Here is a 17,568-nt window from a genome sequence, read left to right on the forward strand (position 1 = left end):
CACCAGGTTCAAGGCGTTTGTTGCTATCGGGGACTACAATGGCCACGTCGGCCTGGGTGTTAAGTGCTCCAAGGCGGTGGCACACGCCATCCGTGGGGCCATCATCCTGGCCAAACTCTCCATTGTCCCCGGTGCGCAGAGGCTACTGGGGGAACAAGATCGCAAGCCCCACACCGTCCCTTGCAAGGTGACAGGCCGCTGTGGCTCTGTGCTGGTGCGCCTCATCCCTGCACCCAGGGGCACTGGCATCGTCTCAGCGCCTGTGCCCAAGAAGCTGCTCATGATGGCTGGTATTGATGACTGCTACAACCTCAGCACCGGGGCTGCACTGCCACCCTGGGCAAATTCGCCAAGGCCACCGTTGATGCCATCTCTAAGACCTACAGCTACCTGACCCCCTGACCTGTGGAAGGAGACTGTGTTTTACCAAGTCTACCTATCAGGAATTCACTGACCACCTTGTCAAGACCCCACCAGAGTCTCCGTGCAGCGGACCCAGGCTCCAGCTGTGGCTACAACATAGGCTTTTCATACAAGAAAAATAAAGTGAATTAAGCCTGTTTAAAAAAAAAAAAAAGATATAGACATAATAGATACAACAGATATAGGTATAAAATATAGACAGATACAACAGATATAGATATAAAATAAAGACATAATAGATATAGGTATAAAATATAGACATATTAGATATAATAATTATAGGCATAAAATATAGACATAATAGATATAATATAGGTATAAAATATAGACATAATAGACATAGATATAAATATAGACAAAATAGATTAATAGATATAGGTATAAAATATAGACATAATAGATATAATAAATATAGGTATAAAATAGAGACATAATAGATATAGGTATAAAATATAGACATAATCGATTTAATAGATATAGTTATAAAATATAGACATAATAGATATAATAGATATAGGTATAAAATATAGACATAATACATATCGGTGTAAAATATAGACATAATATATTTAATAGATAAAGTTATAAAACATAGACATAATGGATATAATAGATAGAGGTATAAAATATAGACATAATAGATATAATATAGGTATAAAATATAGACATAATAGTTTATAGGTATTAATATAGACATAATAGAAATAAGTATAAAATTATAGACATATAGATATAATAGATATAGGTATCAAATATAGACAAAATAATTATAATAGATATAGGTATAAAATATTGACATAATAGATATAGGTACAAAGTATAGACATAATGTTATAATAGATATAGGTACGAAATATAGACATAATAAATATAGGTATAGTATCTAGCCATAACAGATATAATAGATATAGGTATAAAATATAGACATAACAGATATAATAGATATAGGCCGTAAAATATAGTCATAGTAGATATAATGCACATAGGTATAAAATATAGACATAATGGATATAAGAGATATACGTATAAAATACAGACACATAGACATAATAGATATAGGTAAAATATAGACATAATAGATATAACAGATATAGGTGTAAAATATAGACATTAATAGATATAGGTATAAAAATATAGACATAATAGATATAATAGAAATAGGTATAAAATATAGACATAATAGATATAATATATATACGTATCAAATATAGACATAATATTTATAATAGATATAGGTATAAAATGTAGACATAATAGATACAGGTATAAATACAGACATAATGGTTATAATAGATATAGGTATGAAATATAGACATCATAGGTATGATCAATATAGGTATGAAATATAGACATAATAGATATCGGTATAAAATATAGACATAGTAGATATAGGTTATAAAATATAGACAGAGATATAATAGATATAGGTAAAAAATATACACATAATAGATATAATAGAGATGGGTATAAAATATAGACGTAATAGATATAATAGATATAGGCGTAAAATATAGACATAGTAGATATAATAGATATACGTATAAAATATAGACATAATAGATATAATAGATATAGGTATAATATACAGACATAATAGATATAATAGATATAGGTATAAAATATAGACATTATAGATATAGGTATAAAATATAGACATAATAGATAAAATAGATATACGGATCAAATATAGACATAATAATTATAATAGATATAGGTATAAAATATAGACATAATAGATATAGGTATAAATATAGACATAATGGTTATAACAGATATAGGTATGAAATATAGACATAATAGATATAATAGATATAGCTATAAAATGTAGACATAATACATATAATCGATATAGGAATAAAATATAGACATAATTGAAATAGGAATAAAATATAGACAAAATAGGTATAAAAGATACAGGTATAAAATATAGACATAATAGATATAATAGATATAGGTATAATATATGGACATAATAGATATAATAGATATAGGTATAAGATATAGACATAATCGATATAATAAATATAGGTATAAAATATAGACATAATAGATATAATAGATATAGGTATAAAATATAGACATAATACATATAATAGATATAGGTGTAAAATATAGACATAATAGATATAATAGATAAAGGAATGAAATATAGACATAATTGAAATAGGTATAAAATACAGACAAAATAGATATAAAAGATATAGGTATAAAATATACACATAATAGATATAATAGATATAGGTATAAGATATAGAAATAATAGATACAATAGACATAGGTATAAAATATAGACATAATAGATATAATAGATGTTGATATAAAATATAGACATAATAGACATAGGTATAAAATATAGAAATATTAGATATAATAATTATAGGTATAAAATATAGACATAATAGATATAATAGATACAGGTACAAAATATAGACATAATAGATATAATAGTTATAGGTATAAAATAAAGACACAATAGATATAGATATAAAATATAGATATAATAGATATAGGTATAAAATATAGACATATTAGATATAATAATTATAGGTATAAAATATAAACAAAATAGATATAATAGATATAGGTATAAAATATAGACATAATATATATAAAAGATATAGGTATGAAATATAGACATAATAGATATAACAGATATAGGTATAAAATATAGACATAAAAGATACAATAGATATAGGTATAAAATATAGATAAAATAGGTATAATAGATACAGGTACAAAATATAGACATAATAGATACAGTAGGTATAATAGCTATAGGTATAAAATACAGACATAATAGATATAGTTATAAAATATAGACATAATAGATTTAATAGATATAGGTATAAAATATAGACATAATAGTTAAAATAGATATAGGTATAAAATACAGACATAATAGATAAAATAGATATTTGTATAAAATATAGACATAATAGACATAGGTATAAAATATACACAAAATAGATATAGGTATAAAATATAGACTTAATATATATAGGTATAAAATATAGACTTAATATATATAGGAATAAAATATAGACATAATAGACATAATAATACAGGTATAAAATATAGACATAATAGATATAATAGATATAGGTATAAAATACCGGCATAATAGATATAATAGATAGAGGTATAAAATATAGACATAATAGATATAATAGAAATAGGTATAAAATATAGACATAATAGATAAAATAGATATAGGTAAAAAACACAGACATAATAGATATAATAGATATAGATATAAAATATACACATAATAGATATAATAGATATAGGTATAAAATATAGACATAATAGATATAGGTATAAAATAGAGACATAATAGATATAATAGATATAGTTATAAATTTAGACGTGATAGATATTATAGATATGGGTATAAAACACAGACATAATAGATATAATAGATATAGATATAAAATATACACATAATAGATATAAGAGATATAGTTATAAAATATAGACATAATAGTGATAATAGATATAGGTATAAAATATAGACATAATAGATATAATATATATAAGTATAAAATATAGACTTAATAGATATAATAGATATAGGTATAAAATATAGACATAATAGAATATAATATATATAAGTATAAAATATAGACTTAATAGATATATAGATATAGGTTATAAAAATATAGACAAATAAATATAATACATATAGGTAAAAAATATAGACATAATAGATATAACAGATATAGGTATAAAATATAGACATAAGAGATATAATAGATATAGGTATCATATATAGACATAATAGATATAATAGATATAAGGCATAAAAGACAGACATAATAGATTAATAGATACCGGTATAAAAGATAGACCATAATAGATATAAGACATATAGGTATAAAAATATAGACATAATAGATGTAATAGATATACGTATAAAATATAGAGAGAATACGTATAATAAATGTAGATATACCATACAGATATATTCGTTAATAATAGATATAGGTATAAATGTAGACATAATAGATACAATAAATGCAGGTATAAAATATGGACATAATAGATATAATGGATATTGGCAATAAATATAGATACATAGATATAGGTATAAAATATAGATATAATATATATGATAGAAACAAGTATAAAATATAAATACAATATATATAATGGATATAGGTATAAAATGTAGATATAATAGATATAGATAAATATGTAGATATAATAGCTATAATAGATATAGGTGTAAAATACAGATATAATAGATAAAGTTATAAAATATAGACAAAATAGATATAATACATATAGGTGTAAAATATAGACATAATATATAGGTATAAAACTTTGTCATAATTGATATAATAGATATAGGTATAAAATATATACATAATAGTTATAATAGATGGAGATATAAAATATAGACATAGTAGATATCATACATACAAGTATTAAATATAGACATAATAAAAATAATAGATACGGTAATAAAATAGAGACATAATAGACATAATAGATATAGGTATAAAATATAGACATAATAGATATAATAGATATAGGTATCAAATATAGCATACTAGATATAAACAGATATAGGTATAAAATATAGACTGATATAATAGATATAGGTATAAAATACAGACATAATAGATATAATAGATATAGGCATAAAATGTAGACATAATAGATGTAGGTATAATATATAGACATAATGGATATAACAGATATAGGTATAAAATATAGACATAATAGGTATACATATAAAATATAGACATATTAGATATAATAAATATAGGTATGAAATACATACATAATGGATATAATAAATATATGTATAAATATAGACATAATAGATATGATATATATAGGAATAAAATATAGACATAATAGATATGATAGATATAGGCATAAAATACAGACATAATAGATATAATAGAAATAGGTATAAAATATAGACATAATAGATATAATAGATATAGCTATAAAACATAGACATAATAGATATAACAGATACAGGTATAAAATATAGATATAATAGATATAGGTGTAAAATACAGACAAATAGATATAATAGAAATAGGTATAAAATATAGACATAATAGATATAATAGATATAGGTATAAAAAATAGATATAATAGATACACTTATAAAATATAGATATAATAGATATAGGTATAAAATATAGATATAATAGATATAATAGGTATAGTTATAAAATATGGATAGAATATATAATAGATATAGATACAAATATAGCTATAATAGATATATATATAGGTATAAAATATAGATATAATAGATATAGCTTGAAATATAGACACAATAGATACATATATAGGTATGAAATAAAGATATAATACATACAGGTATAAAAAATAGACATTATAGATATAACAGATATAGGTATAAAATATAGACATAATAGATATAATAGATATAGGTATAAAATATAGACATAATAGATATAATAGATATAGGTAAAAAATATAGACATAATAGATATAATATATAAAGGTAAAAAATATAGACAAAATAAATATAATAAATATAGGTATAAAATACAGACATAAGAGATATAATAGATATAGGTATAAAATATAGACAAAATATATAATGGATATAGGTATAAATATAGACACAATAGATACACGTATAAAATACAGACATTGAGATACAATAGATATAGGTATAAAATATAGACAAAATAGATATAATAGTTATAGGTATAAAATAAAGACATAATAGATATAAATATAAAATATAGATATAATAGATATTGGTATAAAATATCGACATATTAGATATAATAATAATAGGTATAAAATATAAACATAATAGATATAGTAGATATAGGTATAAAATATAGACAAAATAGATATATTAGTTATAGGTATAAAATATAGACATAATAGATATAATATATATAGTTATAAAATACAGACATAATAGATATAAGACATATAAGTATAAAATACAGACATAATAGATATAGGTATAAAATATAGACATAATAGATTTAATAGATATAGGTATAAAATATAGACATAATAGATAAAATAGATATAGGTATAAAATACAGACGTAATAGATAAAATAGGTATTTGTATAAAATATAGACATAATAGACATAGGTATAAAATATACACAAAATAGATATAGTTATAAAATATAGACATACACATAATAGATATAGGTATAAAATATAAACATAATAGATATAATAGAGATGGGTATAAAATATAGACGTAATAGATATAATAGATATAGGTGTAAAATATAGACATAGTAGATATAATAGATATAGGTATAAAATATAGACATAATAGATATAATAGATATAGGTATAAAATATAGATATAAGAGATATAACAGATACAGGTATTAAAATATAGACATAATAGATATAATAGATATAGTTATCAAATATAGACATAATTATTATAATAGATATAGGTATAAAATATTGACATAATAGATATAGGTACACAGAATAGATATAATGGTTATAATAGATATAGGTATGAAATATAGACATAATGGATATAATAGGTATAGGTATAAAATATACACATAATAGATATAATAGATAGAGGTATAAAATAGAGACATAAGAGATATAGTTATATAATATAGACATAATACATATAATCAATATAGGTATAAAATATAGACTTAATATATATAGGTATAAAATATAGACATAATAGATATAATATATATAGGAATAAAATATAGACATAATAGACACAATAGATACAGGTATAAAATATAGACATAATAGATATAATAGATATAGTTATAAAATACCGGCATAATAGATATAATAGATAGAGGTATAAAATATAGACATAATAGATATAATAGAAATAGGTATAAAATATAGACATAATAGATATAATAGATACAGGTATAAAACACAGACATAATAGATACAATAGATATAGATATAAAATATACACATAATAGATATAATAGATATAGGTATAAAATATGGACATAATAGATATAGGTATAAAATAGAGACATAATAGATATAATAGATATAGTTATAAAATTGAGACGTGATAGTTATTTTAGATATAGGTATAAAACATAGATATAATAGATATAATATATATACGTATCAAAAATAGACATAATAGATACAGGTATAAAATACAGACAATAGATATAATAGATATAGGTAAAAAATATGGATATAATAGATATAATTATAAAACATAAATATAATAGATATAATGGATATAGGTAAAAAATATAGATATAATGAATATAGTTATAAAATATGGTTATAATAGATATAAGTGTAAAATATAGATATAATAGATATAATAGATACAGGCATAAAATATAGACATAATAGATATAATAGATATAGGTGTAAAATATAGACATAATAGATATAATAGATATTGGTATAAAATACAGACATAATAGATATAATAGATATAGGTATAAAATATAGAAATAATAGATATAGTAATAAAAAAGGGACATAAGAGATATAGGTATGAAATAGAGACACAATAGATATAATAGTTATATTTATAAAATATAGACGTAATAGATATAGGTATAAAATATAGACATAATAGATATAATAGATGTAGATATGAAATATAGACATGATAGATATAATAGATATAGGTATGAAATACAGACATAATAGATATAATAGATATAGGTATAAAATAATACACAAAATAGATATGATATATATAGGTATAAAATGTAGACATAATAGATATGAAAGATATAGGTATAAAATATAGACAAAATAGATATAATAGATATAGGTATAAAATATAGACATATTAGCTATAACAGATATAGTTATAAAATATAGACATAATAGTTATAATAGATATAGGTATAAAATATAGACATAATAGAGATAGGTACAATATTTAGAAATAATAGATATAATAGATATAGGTATAAAATATAGAAATGATAGACATAGGTATAAAATAGAGACATAATAGATATAGGTATAAAATATAGACATAATAGCTATATCAGATATAGTTATAAAATTAAGACATAATAGGTATAATAGATATAGGTATAAAATATAGACATAATAGATATAGGTACAATATTTAGACATAATAGATATAATAGATATAGGTATAAAATATAGAAATAATAGACATAGGTATAAAATAGAGACATAATAGATATAGGTATAAATTAGAGACATAATAGATATAATAGATATAATTATAAAATATAGACGTAATAGATATAGGTATAAAATATAGACATAGTAGATATAAGAGATATGGTTATAAAATACAGACATAATAGTTATAATAGATACAGGTATAAAATATAGACATAATAGATACAATAGATATAGGTATAAAATATAGACATATTTTATTTAATAGATATAGGTATAAAATATAGACATAATAGATATAATAGATATAGGTATAAAATGTAGACATAATAGTTATAATACATATAGGTATAAAATATAGATATAATAGATATAGGTATAAAATAGAGACATAATAGTTATAGGTAAAAAATATAGACGTAATAGATATAATAGATGTAGGTATAAAATATATACATTATACACGTAATATATATGGTAGATATAGGTAAAATATAGACATAATAGATATATTTATAAAATATAATCATAATAGATATAATAAATATAGTTATAAAATATAGACATAATAGACATAATAGATGGAGGTATAAAATATAGACCAAACAAATATAATAGATAGAGGTGTAAAATATAGACATAATAGATATAATAGATAGAGGTATAAATAATAGACATATTATATATAATAGATAAAGTTGTAAAATATAGACCTAATAGATATAATAGATACAAGTATAAAATATAGACATAATAGATATGATAGACATAGGTGCAAAATATAGACCTATTAGATACGTTAGATATAGGTATAAAATATAGACATAATCGATATAGATATCAAATATGGATATAATAGATATAATAGGTATCAGTATAAAATATAGATATAATAGATAAAATAGATAGTGGTATAAATATAGATATAATAGAAATAGGCATAAAATATAGATATACTGTATATAAGAAATATAGGTATAAAATATAGACATAACGGATATAAGAGATAAAGAAATAAAATATAGACATAATAGATATAATAGATATGGGTATAAAATATACACATAATAGATATAGGTATAAAATGTAGACATAATAGATATAATAGATATAGGTATAAAATATAGACATCAGAGGTATAATAGATAATGTTATAAAATATAGACATAATAGACATAATAGATACAGGTATAAAATATAGACATAATAGATTTAATATATATAGGTAAAAAATATAGACATAATAGACATAGGTCCAATATATAGACATAAAAGATATAATAGATATAGGTATTAAATATAGACATAATAGATATAGGTATAATATATAGGTATAAAAGATATAATAGATTGAGTTATAAATTATAGACATAAGAGATATAATAGATATAGGTATTAAATATAGCTGGTATAGATATAATATATATAGGATTAAAATATAGACACAATAGATATAATAAACATAGGTATAAAATATCGAAAGAATATATACAATAGATATTGGTATAAATTATGCACATAATAGATATAATAAAAAAGGTATAAAATAAAAGAAAATAGATATAATAGAGATATAAAATATAGACATAATAGATATAATAGAGGTAAAAAATATAGACATAATAGATACAATAGATAGAGGTATAAAATATAGACATAATAGATATAATAGATATAATAGATAGAGTTATAAAATATAGACATAATAGATATAGTTGATATTGAAATAAAATATAGTCATTTTATATATATAATAGAGTTAAAAAATATAGACATCATAGATATAATAGATACACGTATGAAGTATAGACGTTATAGATATAATAGAGGTAAAAAATATAGACATAATAGATATAATAGAGTAATAAAATATTGACATAATAGTTATAATAGATAGAGTTATAAAATACAGATATAATAGATATAAACACAATAGATGTAATAGATATAAGTATAAAATATAGCCATAATAGATATAATACACATAAGTATACAATATAGACATAATAGATATAACATATATAGGTTTATAATATAGACATAATAGCTATAATAGATATAGGTATAAAATATAGATAAAATCGATATAATAGATATAGGTATAATAATATTGTTATAGATATAAAATACAGATATAATAGATATAGGTATAAGATATAGACATAATAGATATAATAAATATGGGAGTAAAATATAGACATAATAGATATAGGTATAAAATTTATTCATAATAGATATAATAGATATAGATATGAAATATAGACATAATAGATGTAATAGATATAGGTATAAAATATAGACATAATAGATATAATCGATATAGGTATAAAATGTACACATAAGAGATATAATAGATATAAGTATAAAATATAGACATAATAGACATAATAGACATGCGTATAAAATATAGACATAATAGGTACAATAGATATAGGTATAAAATATGGACAAAATAGATATAATATATATACGTATAAAATATAGATATAATAGATATAATAGATATAGCTATAAAATATAGACATAATAGATATAATAGATAGAGGTATGAAATATAGACATAATACATATAGGTATAAAATATAGACATAATAGATATAATAGGTATAGTTATAAAATATAAATATAATAGATATAGGTATAAAATATAGACACTATATATAATAGATATAGGTATAAAATATAGACATAATAGATATAATACATATAGTTATAAAATATAGATACAACAGATAAAATAGATATAGGTATAAAATATAGATATAATACATATTATAGACATCGGTATAAAATATATATATGAGATATAATCGATATAATATATATTGGCATCAAATACAGATATAATAGAATATTAAGGTATAAAGTATAGATGTAATACATAAAATAGATACAGGTATAAAATATAGATATAATAGATATAGGTGTAAAATATAGACAAAACAGATATAATTGTTACAGGTATAAAATATAGACATAATAGATATGGATATAAAATATAGACATAATAGATATAATAGATATAGGTATGAAATATAGACATGATAGATACAATAGATATAGACATAGAGATATAATAGATATTGGTATAAATTACAGACATAATAGATATAACAGATATAGGTATAAAATACAGACATAATATATATAATAGATGTAGGTATAAAATATAGACATCATAGATATAATGTATATATATAAATATTATAGTCATAATAGGTGTAATAGATATAGGTATAAAATACAGACATAATAGATATAATAGACATAGGTATAAAATATAGACATAATAGATGTAATAGATATAGGTAAAAAATATAGACATAATAGATAAAGGAGTAAAATACAGACATCATAGATATAATAGATAAAGGTATGAAATATAGATATAATAGATATAAGTATAAAATATAGATATAATAGATATAATAGAAAAAGGTATAAAATAAAGATATAGATATAGGTAAAAAATATAGCTATAATAGATATAATAGATATACGTATAAAATATAAATATATTTCATATAGTCATAAAATATAGATATAATAGATATAATAGATATAGGAATAAAACATAGATACAATAGATATAATTATAAAATATAAATCTGCTAGATATAATAGATACGGGTATTAAATATAGATATAAGAAATATAGGTATAAAATATAGTTATAAAAGATATAGTTATAAAAAATAGATAGATATAATAGAGGTATAAAATATAGACATAATAGATATAATAGATAGAATTATAAAATATAGACGTAATAGATATAAAAGATGTAGTTATACAACATAGACATAATAGACATAATAGATAATGGTAAAAAATATAGACATAATAGATATAATAGATATAGCTATAAAATATAGACAAAAGAGATACAATAGATATAGGTATAAAATATAGACATAATAGATATAATAGATATAGGTATAAAATATAGACATAATAGATACTATAGATATAGACATAATAGATATAATAGATAGAGGTATAAAATACAGACATAATAGATATAATAGATATCGGTATTAAATATAGACATAATAGATATAATAGATACAGTTATAAAATGTAGACAAAATAGACATAATAGATCGAGGTATAAAATACAGACATAATAGATATAGGCATAATATATAGATATAGTAGATATAATAGACAGAGGTATAAAATTTTGACATAATAGATATAACAGACATAGGTATAAAATATAGACATAATAGATATAATAGATATAGGTATAAAATATAGGCATAATAGATATAATAGAGGTATAAAATATAGACATAATAGATATAATAGACAGAGTTATAAAATATAGACGTAATAGGTATAAAAGATGTAGTTATACAATATAGACATAATAGACATAATAGATATTGGTAAAAAATATAGCCATAATCGATATAATAGATATAGGTGAAAAATATAGATATAGCGGATATAATAGATATAGGAATAAAATATAGACATAATAGATATAATAGATATAGCTATAAAATATAGACAAAAGGGATATAATAGATATAGGTATAATATATAGACATAATAGATATAATAGATATAGGTATAAAATATAGACATAATAGACACTATAGAAACAGACATAATAGATATAATAGATAGAGGTATAAAATACAGACATAATAGATATAATAGATATCGGTATTAAATATAGACATAATAGATATAATAGATACAGTTATAAAATGTAGACAAAATAGACATAATAGATATAGGTATAAAATACATACATAATAGATACAGGCATAAAATATAGACATAATAGATATAATAGATATAGGTATAATATATAGACATAATATAGGTATAAAATATAGACATAATAATTATAATAGATCTACGTATAAAATATCGATATAATAGATATAATAGATATAGGTATAATATAAAGACTTAATAGATATAATATATATAGGTATAAAATATAGACATAAAAGGTATAGTAGATAGGGGTATAAAATAAAGACATAATAGATATAGGTATAAAATATAGACATAGTAGATATAATAGAGAGAGTTATAAAATATAGACATAATAGATATAATAGATATTGGTAGAAAATATAGACATACTAGATATAGGAATAAAATATAGACATAATAGATATAGAAATAAAATATAGACATAATAGATACAATAGATATAGTTATAAAATGTAGACATAATTGATATAGTAGATATAGGTATAAAATATAGACATAATAGATAAAACAGATATAGGTTTAAAAATAGACATAATAGATATAATAGATACAGGTATAAAATATACACAGAATAAATATAACAGGTATAGGTATAAAATGTAAACATAATAGATATAATAGATATAGGCATAAAATGTAGACATAATAGATATAGGAATAAAATATAGACATAATAGATATAATAGATATAAGTATAAAATATAGACATAAAAGAAATAATAGATATAGGTATGAAATATAGACATTAAAGATATAATAGATATAGGTATAAAATATTGACATAATAGACACAATAGATAGAGGTATAAAATATAGACATAATAGATATAATAGAGGTATAAAATATAGACATAATAGATATAATAGATATGTATAAAATATAGACATAATGGATATAATATAGACAGAATAGATATAGTAGATATAGGTATAAAAGACAGACATCATAGATATAATAGATAGAGATATAAAATATAGACAAAATATATATCATAGATAGAGGTACAAAATACTGACATCATAGATATAATAGAGGTATAAAATATAGACATAATAGATATAATTGACAGAGGTATAAATTATAGACATAATTGATATAATAGAGTTTTAAAATGTAGACATAATAGATATAATAGATATAGGTATAAAATGTAGACATAATAGACATAATAGATATAGGTATTAAATATAGACATAATAGATACAATAGATAGAGGTATAAAATATAGGCATAATAGATATCATAGATATAACACATAGAAGTATAAAATATAGGCATAATAAATATAAGAGGTATAATAGATATACGTATAAAATATAGACATAATAGATACAATAGACAGAGGTATAAAATATAGACATAATAGATATAATAGAGGTATAAAATATAGACATAATAGATATAATAGATATGTATAAAATATAGACATAATGGATATAATATAGACGGAATAGATATAGTAGATATAGGTATAAAAGACAGACATCATAGATATAAGAGATAGAGATATAAAATACAGACAAAATAGATATCATAGATAGAGGTATAAAATATTGACATCATAGATATAATAGAGGTGTAAAATACAGACATCATAGATATAATAGATAGAGGTATGAAGTACAGACGTTATAGATATAATAGAGGTATAAAATATAGACATAATAGATATAATAGAGGTATAAAATATAGACATAATAGATATAATAGATAGAGGGATAAAATATAGACATAATAGTTATGATCGATATAGGTATAAAATATAGACATACTATATATAATACATTTAGGCATAAAATATAGACATAATGGATATAGGTATAAAATATAGACATAATATATATAGTTTTAAAATATACACATAATAAATATAATAGATTTAGGTATAAAATATAGATATAATAGATATCGGTTTAAAATATACACATAACAGATATAATAGATATAGGTATAAAATATAGACATAATAAATATAGATAAAAATGTAGACAATAGATATAATAGATATAGGTATAAAATATAGACATAATAGATATAGGTATGAAATATAGACATAATAGACACATTAGATATAGCTATAAAATATAGACATAATCGATACAGGTATCAAATATAGATATAATAGATAAAATAGATAGAGGTGTAAATACAGATATAATAGATATAGGTGTACAATATAGATATAATGGATATAATAGATATATGTACAAAATATAGACATAATAGATATAATAGATATAGGTATAAAATATAGACATAATATATATAGGTATAAAATATAGACATAATAGATATAATAGATATAGGTATATCATATAGACATAATAGATATAGGAATAAAATATAGACATAATAGATATAATAGATATAAGTATGAAATTTAGACATAATAGGTATAACAAATATAGGTATAAAATAGACACACAATAGATTTGATATATATAGGTATAAAATATAGACATAATATATATAGGTATAAAATATAGACATAATAGATAAATAGATATAGGTATATCATACAGACATAATAGATATAGGTATAAAATATAGACATAATAGATATAATAGATAAAAGTATAAAATATAGACATAATAGGTATAACAAATATAGGTATAAAATAGAGAAACAATAGATTTGATATATATAGATATAAAATATAGACATAATTAATATAACAGACGTAGGTATAAAATATAGAAATAACAGATATAATAGATATAGGCACAAAATATAGACATAATAGACATAATAGATAAAGGTATAAAATATAGATGTTATAGATATAGGTAGAAAATATAGATATAATAGATACAGGTATAAAATACAGACATAATAGATGTGATAGATATAGTTATAAAATATAGACATAATAGATATAATAGATATAGGATTAAAATATAGAGAGAAAACATATAATACATATAAGTATAAAATATAGACATAATATATATAATAGATATAGGTATAAAATATAGACATAATAGATATAGATATAAAATATAGTTATAAGAGCATAGATAGAGGTATAAAATATAGACCTAATAGATATAGGTATAAAATATATACATAATAAATATAAGAGATATAGTTATAAAATATAGACATAATAGTTATAATAGTTATAGGTATAAAATATAGACATAATAGATATAGGTATTATATTTAGACATAATAGATATAATTGATATAGGTATAAAATACAGACATAATAGATATAAAATATATAGGTATAAAATATACACATAATCGATATAACAGATATAGGTATAAAATATAGACATAATAGATATAGGTATAAAATAGAGACATAATAGATATAATAGATATAGTTATAATATATAGACGTAATAGATATTATAGATATAGGTATAAAATAAAAACATATTAGATATAATAGATATGGGTATGAAATATACACATAATAGATATAATATATATCCGTATGAAATACAGACCAGTAGATATAATAGATATAGGTATAAAATAGAGACATAATAGATATGATATATATAGGTATAAAATATAAACATAATAGATATGATAGATATAGGTATAAAATACAGACATAATACATAAAATAGAAATAGGTATAAAATATAGACATAATAGATATAATAAATATAGGTATAAAACATAGACATAATAGATATAATACATACAGGTATAAAATATAGATATAATAGATATAGGTATAAAATATAGCTATAATAGATATAATAGACATAAGAGATATAATAGATATAGGTATAAAATATAGATATAATAGATATAATAGATATGGGTATCAAATATACATATAATGGATATCTGTAAAATATATAGATATAGTGTATATAATAGATATAGGTATAGAATATAGATATAATAGATATAATAGATATAGGTATAAAATATAGACATAATAGATATAATAGATAGAGGTATAAAATATAGACATAATAGATATAATAGATATAGATATAAAATATAGATATAATAGATATAGGTATAAAATATAGACTTATTAGATATAATAGTTATAGGTATAAAATATGGACATAATAGATATAATAGACAAAGGTATAAAATATAGACATAATAGACATAGTAAATATAGGCATGAAATATACACATAATATATATAATAGATACACGTATAAAATATAGGCATAATGGACATAGGTATAAAATATACACATAATAGATATAATAGATATAGGTATGAAATATAGACATAATAGATATAAAAGATATAGGTATAAAATATAGACGTAATAGATATAATAGATATTGGTATAAAATGTAGACATAATAGATATAACAGA

At 19.9% G+C, this 17,568-nt stretch overlaps 1 pseudogene; it reads left to right on the forward strand.

The window, feature by feature from the left end:
- Window positions 1-38: 38 nt before the first annotated feature.
- Window positions 39-17,568, forward strand: part of LOC115896229 — a 61,636-nt pseudogene continuing 44,106 nt past the window's right edge.

The sequence above is a fragment of the Rhinopithecus roxellana genome, unplaced genomic scaffold (genome assembly GCF_007565055.1).
Source record: "Rhinopithecus roxellana isolate Shanxi Qingling unplaced genomic scaffold, ASM756505v1 contig942, whole genome shotgun sequence".
In the NCBI taxonomy this organism is placed as follows: Eukaryota; Metazoa; Chordata; class Mammalia; order Primates; family Cercopithecidae; genus Rhinopithecus; species Rhinopithecus roxellana.